Here is an 11328-nt window from a genome sequence, read left to right as displayed (position 1 = left end):
TTATTGAACAACAACCATGTTCTCAATGAACCCAAAACTCATTAATATCAAAGCTGAATGTTTTTGGAAGTAGTTTTAGTTTGTTTTAGTTTTAGCTATTTTAGGGGATATCTGTGTGTGCAGATGACTATTACTGTGCATAATTATTAGGCAACTTAACAAAAACAAATATATACCCATTTCAATTATTTATTTTTACCAGTGAAACCAATATAACATCTCCACATTCACAAATATACATTTCTGACATTCAAAACAAAACAAAAAACAAATCAGCAACCAATATAGCCACCTTTCTTTGCAAGGACACTCAAAAGCCTGCCATCCATGGATTCTGTCAGTGTTTTGATCTGTTCATCATCAACATTAGCGCAGCAGCAGCAACCACAGCCTCCCAGACACTGTTCAGAGAGGTGTACTGTTTTCCCTCCTTGTAAATCTCACATTTGATGATGGACCACAGGTTCTCAATGGGGTTCAGATCAGGTGAACAAGGAGGCCATGTCATTAGTTTTTCTTCTTTTATACCCTTTCTTGCCAGCCACGCTGTGGAGTACTTGGACGCGTGTGATGGAGCATTGTCCTGCATGAAAATCATGTTTTTCTTGAAGGATGCAGACTTCTTCCTGTACCACTGCTTGAAGAAGGTGTCTTCCAGAAACTGGCAGTAGGACTGGGAGTTGAGCTTGACTCCATCCTCAACCCGAAAAGGCCCCACAAGCTCATCTTTGATGATACCAGCCCAAACCAGTACTCCACCTCCACCTTGCTGGCGTCTGAGTCGGACTGGAGCTCTCTGCCCTTTACCAATCCAGCCACAGGCCCATCCATCTGGCCCATCAAGACTCACTCTCATTTCATCAGTCCATAAAACCTTAGAAAAATCAGTCTTGAGATATTTCTTGGCCCAGTCTTGACGTTTCAGCTTGTGTGTCTTGTTCAGTGGTGGTCGCTTTCAGCCTTTCTTACCTTGGCCATGTCTCTGAGTATTGCACACCTTGTGCTTTTGGGCACTCCAGTGATGTTGCAACTCTGAAATATGGCCAAACTGGTGGCAAGTGGCATCTTGGCAGCTTGACTTTTCTCAGTTCATGGGCAGTTATTTTGTGCCTTGGTTTTTCCACACGCTTCTTGCGACCCTGTTGACTATTTTGAATGAAACGCTTGATTGTTCGATGATCACGCTTCAGAAGCTTTGCAATTTTAAGACTGTTGCATCCCTCTGCAAGATATCTCACTATTTTTGACTTTTCTGAGCCTGTCAAGTCCTTCTTTTGACCCATTTTGCCAAAGGAAAGGAAGTTGCCTAATAATTATGCACACCTGATATAGGGTGTTGATGTCATTAGACCACACCCCTTCTCATTACAGAGATGCACATCACCTAATATGCTTAATTGGTAGTAGGCTTTCGAGCCTATACAGCTTGGAGTAAGACAACATGCATGAAGAGGATGATGTGGACCAAATACTCATTTGCCTAATAATTCTGCACTCCCTGTATGTCCTGAGCGAAAAAAGGTCTGCTGGGATGGATTAGGAGAGTGACCGTTGCATAACATTTGAAAATGCTGAATATATGCTTGCATATTTATTCTTTACGTTCTGTATTTGTCCTTTATTTGTAGATAATGAATGCTTTGAGTAAAATCATGTTTATTTTGAGCATTTTAGGTCGGCTAATACCTGCCTTGTATATACCTTTGTATGTGAGTTTGTATCAGCTTCAATCTCTGCACTGGAGATAGTGATAGCAACGTTATCGTAACTGTCAGACAAAATAACTAATTTTATGGGTTGAGATGTGTCTGCAAGTAAGATCTAGGGTTGGATACATCTTGTGATATGACAGAAGTTTGTCTACCTTAGAAATCTGACAATATCATTTGGCAGTTTTTCTTTTAATCGGAAGGTTGCCGGTTCGAGCTCCGGCTCCGACAGTCTCTGTCGTTGTGTCCTTGGGCAAAATACTTCACCCGTTGCCTACTGGTGGTGGTCAGAGTTCCCGGTGGCGCCAGTGTCCGGCAGCCTCACCTCTGTCATTGCGCCCCAGGGCAGCTGTGGCTTCAATGTAGCTTGCCATCACCAGTGTGTGAATGGGTGGATGACTGTATGTAGTGTAAAGAGCTTTGGGGTCCATAGGGACTGTCACGAAATAAATATATATTCTTAGTGCTTATTTACTGATTATATTGTTTTTTTGTACTTTGTAATAAAGTCTGTGAGAAAGAACTAGGTCGGAGGGTGACAGGTCGCCTTAGCAACAGAGGCTTTAGTAAGGGGAAGTTAATAAACAAGAAGTTTACTGCAGAGCTGCAGAGGCATATTAATAAAATACAGGAAACCAGACAGAAAAAGCAGAACTAAGTAACATACACAAACATTAGTCAGAACAGAAGGAGCTGTTTTTATCGAAACTATGTGTGTCTGTGTGACGTATAGCAGAACTATGTATACCCATTCTGGCTTCTGATGCTTTCAGACCTGAGCGTGCGTTAGTGTGTACAGGTCTCCGTTTCCAGAAATGTACAATAAAGATTATTTTTTGAACTTGACCACTCTGAGTCGGAAGTCTTTCTCTGTCACCAAAAGAATTCAAAAGAACGGAATTTAATATGACCAAGTAAAGCACTATACAAATACAGGCCATTTACTATTATTAATGACTAGTGAGCTTCTCGAAAGGCCGCCTCAGGTATGCTTTTATCCACACCTGACTAGGTGTGGCCAATTAGCAACAGCTGAACACACTGAGGAGATTAGGGGCTGCAGAGGGGCGTAACAACACATTATATATCAGTTTGGTTTCATCTGCAGTGCTGAATGTAAAATGCTTCCACCCAGAACTTGAGCAAGTTTTGTGACTGGTGGAGGACCAAGAGGTTGCTCAGCAGCAGCAACACTCTTTTCTATTTGGTTGCCCAAATCCATATGGGGAGTTTTAGTTAAGTTAATGAGTGACTGGACAACGGGAAGCTCTGCTAAGGTTAACTTGCCTATAGTCTACATCTTGCTGTCTGCAAAAGACAGAGTTACTTAAGTGTACCATATAACTGTCTCCCCAATGTGATGTTTGTGTACTGTATGTACGGTCGGCAAGATCTGTCATCTCGGTTGTGGGCAAGTGCAACTGACAAAGGCCATCTCATCTCATCTCAGCTCATCTCAGCTTCCACAAGTGCAGAAAATTCTAAACAACACAAGCATTATTTTAACCTTTTAAACCGAACGTTAACGTTAATCTGTCAACAGCCTATATTCTAAATCAGCGGCCCCCAACCTTTTTTGTACCACGGACCGGTTTATGTCCGACAATATTTTCATGTACCGGCCTTTAACGTGTTGCGGATAAATACAACAAAATAAACCAGTACCAAAATACCAAAAAAAAGATAATTTATTCATAACATACGGGAAAAGACCAAGAGAAACTGAGTTAATGAAAAAACAATAAATAATTAAAGCTGCAAGCAGCGTTATGAGGGGCCCTCGCACCCTGTCGCGTCAAGCCACGCCCAACACCTACACGCAGCATTTCCCATCTGATGTCACATTGATGAAATTCATGCGTAGAACCAACAGCTAAAATTTCATCTCGTTCAGTGATGATTATAGTCGTCCCACTAGGTGGTGCTCTAACCGTTACTGACAAATCATATATCAAACATTTCCAAGCTTGACTCTCCACTCATGCCTACAAAGTTTGGGAGAGATTGGAGAATGTGTTTTTGAGTGACAGCAGATCACTACTTTTTGGTGAGTGATTGAAACTCCAACTGCCACCATGACCACACCGTTTCCCTAAACGTAAAAAGCTTCGCAATTGAACTCACAAAGGTCTTTAGACTCCAGACAGCAGAGATCACATCATTTTGATGAAATCCCTTGGAGGAGTTCGTCAACGTACGAATCCTGAAAAGAGGGTGTTAAGGGTCCGAAATTGAGGACGAGAGTAAAACAACGATGGTCCAGAAGAGCTTGGTCAAACAATTGATTTTAATGAATACACGCAGCGTGGGGAGGTGTAAACTGCAGAACATCAGTTATAAATCTCCGCCCAAAAATACACTTCAGATTGCTTTTATAACATCAGGGTATTATAACGCCCCCTCTTGCGTTTACAAGCACATAATTTGCACCTTAAGAACATTATTTGCCTTTTTTTACAGACAATGATCAATCTTAAGAGATAAATGCAGACACAGAAGTTCCCCTTTCTGGCATCCTCTTCCAAATATGGTGATGATCTCAGGCCTTTGAGGTCCCCATGGACTCGTCCTCCTTCTGTCACCTGTTGTCAAGTAAACCCTAGTGCAACATGTTTGCTGAATACACTCAGGCCTTTGCTCAGCTACTATTTTACTGTAACAATATACTCAGCATATAAGCTTTTAAGATTATAGATTTAACTCAACGATTTAAAGTGGTTATAACTGCACCTGTAATAAACATGTTAATATGTGATTATGATAACACCTGTAATACAAATTATAACATAATGCCAACAGCTTCAATAAATGCTTTGATGAATGATAATTAATGCAACGATAAAGATGATGGTTATGAACAGTAGCAGTAAAATAATTTCTTTAATCCTACAATTCCCTCTCTTGACGTCACCACACCGTTTTCTTGTGTCACTCCTCGACCGACTCTGTCACCTCTAGATCCATTAATGGCATCATGGGCACCGAAACCACCATTCCCAGGTCCACTGCCTTCGCTCTGACCCTCTCTAGCCGTCCTCTGACTCAGCAAATCAGACAACAACCCCATGTCATCTAGGTGGTCCAGTGATAAAACGCCAGCTCCCACTTGAAAACACTTCATGCTTAAGTGGTCTCTGCTCCTTTCCTGGGTCCCTCTCTAGTGGAAATCTTCTCCTATAAAGGATAGAAAACAAACAGCCTCTCTCTGCTACACCTCACTAATCTACTGTGTTCATCTAATGTTCCTTTAATTATTCAAAGTTGGTTCACAATATCATGTTCTGGGCTCTATCCTTTATATTAACTTTACTTAATCTCAATGCTCTTTATGTGTATGAGCAACGCTTTTAGCTCTATTAAACACACCCGGGGTAAAATATACACCATCCCCATGTCAGCCTAACTCTCCGCTAGAAAGCACACTTCAAAATTTTCTATCAGGATTTACGCCTCTTTTTGCTTCAAACATATGCATAACATGCAAAAGTTACTGTTAATGTCAGTTAGACAAGTTTCCATTATCTACAACATTTTGTTTCACCCCTCTCACCCTCACAGGTTTCCTGTTCACTTATTACATACTTATCTTTAACACCTTCTACCTCAGTAGTTGCTAAGCAGAAACAAAGCAACATGTGTTCCACCTTTGCCCTATAAAATAAATCTATGTCATGTTTGTGTCTGTAAGCATGTTATGCATTCATCCATTACACTCCACACCATCCCTGCAAGTTAGGAGCTATACAGTTAAAAGCTAAATGAGTTCCAGGCCTTTGGCCTCGCCTATGTTTAAATCATGTGTGTTTGTAAGCGTGAATGCTGTTTATCCTTCTATTGCTCCAAGTCCCCTGCAATATATCGACTGAGACATCGCGCTCATCGAAGCTTATGACCTTAAATGGACCGAACATCAACTCTGTTAATGTGCACGATCGCAATGTGTAAGAAAAAATCATTTCTACGTATATAATCTCCAATGTTATTCATTTGAGTCTGCGACACTTTTAACACTCTCTTAAGAAAAACTCTCTCCTTTACCCTAGAAATAAATCTATGTAATATCTGTATGTGTAAGCCTGCATTATAACCACTTATTCTAGAAATCAAAAAGAAATAACACCTTTTCTACTCCTAAAATCTTCGCTAGTTTTCCCCAAAGCATATCTTTTTATTCAAAAATGTCCCGCAATTTCCCTTTAAAGTTGGTGTACAGCTTCTCATGAACACCGGCCTTTTATCTTCTAAACAGGATTCAGTTCATTTTAATCCTTTAACTTAAACATGAAAATAACAATTTCTGCCCCAGGTTTACCATATCTAAATTATCCAAAACTCCAAAAGTCATAAAATGATCCTAGAACCCATTTCAAATTCCCCCTTAAATTCCCCCTTTATATTTGGACACATCACATGTGTCCAAATAAATAAAAATTCAAAAAACTCAAAATGCATCACCCGGGCTTAGTAAATTAAAACAATAAGGTTAGTCATATCATCTCTCCAAACACCTCAGCAATCCTCCTCTCAAGTATATTTGCTCCGGCCCTGAAAGCCTGTGTTTAAGGAATAAAATCAATTTAATCATCATTCCACATCTCCTCGAACTCCTTGCTCCATTCAAAGTCTGGATCCTTGGAATTTCCTGGAAACAAAACCTGTACTCTACATTTCATAACCAACTCTCCCCCTTTATGATCCAATCTGTGTTATAACAAATAAAACTTAAAACAGAACAGTTATCAATCATGTGTTTCTTCAGTTAATGGTAACATAAGTTATATCAAAAATGTTTCCCTTTAGCATTTAGCATTTTATAATGTAATAACATAGTCTAACCCCAATCAATAAAACAGAAATTCCCTCAAAGCAAACATCAGCATCCCCAGAATTAAGTCTTCCACTCGTCCTGCTTATGACAAAAGCAAAACAAAGCATCTCCTTTCTCTTGCTGGCATGGTAAATTGTTTGTCCACATTTATTCATCCCAACTTTGGTCCAGTCACACAAATTTACCCACATGCATTCACACCAGGTATTGCCAATAGTGGAGACTCCCGCACGAATAATCAGATTCTCCACATCAGCAACATGAGCTCATTCATTTGTTTTATTTTGTTTTTTTCTTTTTAGGAAAATAGTTCTTTATGCTTTTGACTGGATTGAATCGCTACAATCCTTTTAGACAGAGACTCACAACCAATCAGGTCTCCTCCTCAGCCAATTATAATCTGGAAAGCCCACCTTATCTTTGTTTTCCCCCGAAAATTTTGTCAGCGCTGTCAGTTCACTCTCTTCCAGGCCTGCTTCAGAACAAAAATGAGAAAAAGAGAGCTGATTATTAGCTCATCAAAACACAAAACAAAATCACCTGACAGGTTTTCTCTAAGTGCACTGTTACAAAACTAATGGGCCCCCTTAGACATATCCATGTTTATTAAAATTCCCTCTATTAAAATAAAAACAACAACCTCAAAAATCTTAAACAATCTTAAATGTCACCCGTTCAACACACCGAAAACCTCATCAAAAGCTGCACCGTTTTGCACACAACAATGTCCCCCTTTAAGCACTTTACCATACTTAGATTCAGCATAAGATATAAACACGTTCAAACAATGTGTCAACACTAAATTATAAATTTCTTGTCCAAACCTGCACCTCTGAACAATGTACGTTGCTTCCTTTCTTTAAGGCCTCCACCACACAGACACACAGCAAGCGTCTTTGTCACCACTCCTTTTCAGCTAATTTGCATACTGAGTCATATCTCAACTTCAGGTTTTAAGTGCATTTTATTAACCCATTCACACCATTATATCAATCATGAACTTAGCAATCTGATTTAATTGCATACACAGTAAAAAACCAAGTGTCAATTTTACACTTAGAGAGTTGATTTTAACTCTGCTTCAGATAACATTTGGTCCCACTCAAAATTAGAGTTAAATTTACTCTATGACCAGTGTTAACTTTTCAGTGTTAATTGTACTCAATTTAGTGTTAAAATTAACAACAAAATGTGTAAAAATATTTAACACTGAGGGTTACTCACACTGTTCAGAGTAATTTGATTACACTTTATAGAGCTATTTTTACTCCAAATTTAGTTTAATAATAACACTCTGATGTGTAATAATATATCATTTTTATTTCTCTGTAGTGTTATTTTTTCATATTCATCTTATGATGCTATATTACTAAATAACTGTGATCTATCCTATATTATGGAAATGACAACAAACATACAGGTTAAAGTAACAGCATTTATTATGTTTCTCATTTCAGTGTCATTTAATTAACGTAACAAGCCCTTACAATTCACATTAGCATACAGTTCTATGATGCTCACTACAGAAAGCAATATGGCGTTTCCCCAATGTCACAGTTGTTTGCAGAAAAGGGAAAAAAGTTGGTCAGCAATGAACTGTATGATGTACCAAAGACATAATGGGCCCTAAAGAGTTCATCAAGGGCTCCTACTGAACCTGTCGCTTTACGTGGTAGTGCATGCTTGTCAATCACAATGAAGGTGTGAATGCTGCTTCTTGTGGATCCCTGAGCAAGAAGGTAGGGCTGACTGCTGTTGTCTAGATGCTGCTGTACACTGGTTCCAGCCTACAACAACACATTAAACAACAGTATTAAGTGACTATCCTCTGACAGTAGATTAGCTCACCTCACTGTCCATGAAAATAGAGGTGATGGAATGTATATTTTAAACAACATACCTTTGGGAATTTGTTGAGGTTATCGACAGCTTGAGATGCAGACATCTTTCCTGGTCTCTTTCACCCTTGTGCAAATGGTGGTAGCAGATGTAGCAGCAGCAAGATAGTAGACATGTCACTGTCCCAGCCTACAGACGAATAAACAAAGAATTATTTCAAAAATACATTCAATTGTCAGAATTACCTATATAACCAACAATGGCAAATAAAATGAGTCACAATCATACCATTCTCAACTTCAGTACCTGACTCAGCATTGCACATTAACTCCAAGAGCTCTGAGGTGGAGACAAGTCCATGACTTTACAACCTTTGCTTTGAGATTGATGGGCCACCTCTCCAAGGATTTGCTGGCAGTGACCTCACAAAACAGGAGTCGGAAATCTTGTTCTATCTGTAATGCAAAAATACAGAACATAGCGAGGTGTAATCATTGACACTACAAGCTCCATGGAATATTTCAGTGATTCAACAAATGAAGATGTCTTACCAGTCCTGGTGTGTCCAGAAACCGCATCAGGCCTATGAAGACATCTGCTGCATTCTTTTCATCGTTGACCATTGAATGCCAATAAATGAAGGTAGCTTTCATCTTTTCACGGATGTCTTCATCAGCAGAGTGTCTCAAAAGAGCAATAGCTGCTCTTACATCCTCATCTGATAACACTGTCTGAGTGGTGAGTGGTCTGGATTGACCATGGCCTGGCCCACCAACTTAAGAAAAAACAATTTGATTGAATCCTGCCTACAAATTACATCAGTATCATTTAAATGACAAGTGAACTTACTTTTGGGAGATTTGCAAACTGAGACGCTTCTTTCCTCCGCAGCTTTTCTTTACATGGTGGTTGAAGACCATTCAAGGTATCCTGAACCGCTCTCTGGATCGTAGTAATGTTCCTATGTAATTAAATAAATGCAGAAGGACTATGTTATCAACATTTCTGAGGGCAATTATGTATTTAATGTTGAAAAGTCCTCTTTACTTACATATCCATGTTGTGAATATGGGTCTTCCAGATATGGAGACAGAGCAACAATGCCCTGCGCATACATCACTCTTACGCTTTTAGGGGGAGATATCTTAATGTATAAATTCAATAAATGGCATTGAACATCACAATTAAAAGTAATACAATGTTAAAAATGTTTCTTTATATCCTACATTTTTGATTCTTACCCATGTGTTTCTGTCATCTCAGCCTCAAGTATGTTTCTCATCCGTCTTCTGGTTGCATCTCTCAGAGATTTGGTTTTTGCATACTCTTAAACCTTTCTATAAAATAGAAACATTACTTAACATATCATTAACATTGCTATCAGTTCATTTATACAAAATACATATTTCTTACTAAATAATGAGCAAAACTAAATTAGTGTATGCCTTTGGCATTTGCTTAAAATAATATAAACCAGTAAAGTTAACTTTATGGTAATGTTACCTACTTTTTCTGAAAGTACATTCGCTTATATAAGCTAATTAGCGATTATTAGCTTACTAATAAAAGGTAATATAGTTGTTCAAACTGTACCATTAGACATGTGACAATGATATTATTTAGACAGCATTCAGAAGAAATACATAGTTAAAATGTTTTAGGTTCATATTAACTCAGTGAGAAGATAACGACCATCTGAACTTTTAGCAACTGCTAGCATGTAGCTACTGGACAATATCATTAAACCTATGGGTAAATGCTGCTAACATGTCCTCACTCGACATTAGTGAAACTATAAAGAGCTATTTAGTTTAAAAATACCTTTTAATGTTACCAGTATGGGAATGTTAACTTCGCTTACCTGACTGCGGCAACTCTCCGGAGAAAATTCCATGCGCATCAGAGCTCTGAGACCGCACACGCCTGCGGACCAGTGTTGCCAACTCCTCAGTAAGGAAAATCGCTATTGGCTGTCCTAAAAGTCGCTAGAAGTCGCTAAATGACGTCATCACCTAATTTGCATAATTGGTCACGCTAATATAATTGTAACCTATGTTGTTGGAGAGAGAAATAACATCGTGGAAGAGACATAAAGTGAGTAAAAAACGTCCTAAATGCATTTAGAGTTTATTTAGAACTACAAATTAAATTTCTTTTAGCAATTATTGTTTTTTTTAATGTCACAATTCCAACCCTGCTCCTTTACCCGGCTTGGACCGCAAAAGTGACCAAATAGGCACTCTGGTGGAGTTACTTTGTGTTTGTGTGTTTATAAGTAGTTTTAAACCTTGTGATTCACAAAACAGCATAAGAGTAAAAGATTAAAAGAAGAACTGACTGCGTTACAGCACCTGCTGCTTGTTGAGAGTAAAAGCGATACGCGCTTTCACGTCTTTTTTTAGCGACTTTTTATAGAATAAAAGTCGCTAGGGGGTCTGAAAACTCGCTAAATTTAGCGACAAAGTCGCTAAGTTGGCAACACTGCTGCGGACTGGTACTAATCAACACTGTGTGGAGTTAAGTCTTCACTGAGTGTCTAACAAACTTTACACTGACTTTTAACTCTCATGTTAGAGCTGGTTTACTCCTCATAGAGTTGTAAATACTCTATCTAGGTTAAAATAGGTTTACTCTGAAATATTGACACTCCATTTTTTACTGTGTATGTTTGTGTACTTTAGCCAAGTTTTAATCACTATCTATGCATTAATCTTCATGAGCTTATCTCTGTAAGGTTAGTGCATTTTCTGTTTGTATGTGTGATTTTGTAAGTTTCTTTTGCAGTGTTTCAGACTCCTTTACAATTCTCAAGCTGATTTAGACAGGGAGTGTTTTCTCTCTATGGCTCATCACTGGTCATTGTTAATGACATTTCCCCTCCGCGTCAGCCCAGCGGCTTTACCCTTCAAGTCCCGTCTCCACCAGTGAGTCCAAGCTCACACGGACTTAGGC

The 11328-nt window shown here is 38.8% G+C and overlaps 1 long non-coding RNA gene across 1 annotated transcript; it reads right to left on the bottom strand.

The window, feature by feature from the left end:
- Positions 1-7780: 7780 nt before the first annotated feature.
- Positions 7781-9716, bottom strand: LOC116315876. Its single transcript, XR_005608471.1, has 6 exons — positions 9428-9716; positions 9226-9337; positions 8928-9151; positions 8683-8831; positions 8438-8565; positions 7781-8324 (listed from the first exon to the last, which is right to left on the bottom strand). It is a non-coding gene; the product is annotated as an uncharacterized LOC116315876 (long non-coding RNA).
- Between the last annotated feature and the right edge of the window lie 1612 nt (positions 9717-11328).

This window comes from Oreochromis aureus, linkage group 15, assembly GCF_013358895.1.
Source record: "Oreochromis aureus strain Israel breed Guangdong linkage group 15, ZZ_aureus, whole genome shotgun sequence".
Classification (NCBI taxonomy): Eukaryota; Metazoa; Chordata; class Actinopteri; order Cichliformes; family Cichlidae; genus Oreochromis; species Oreochromis aureus.
This window is presented reverse-complemented; position numbering and strand designations above follow the sequence as displayed.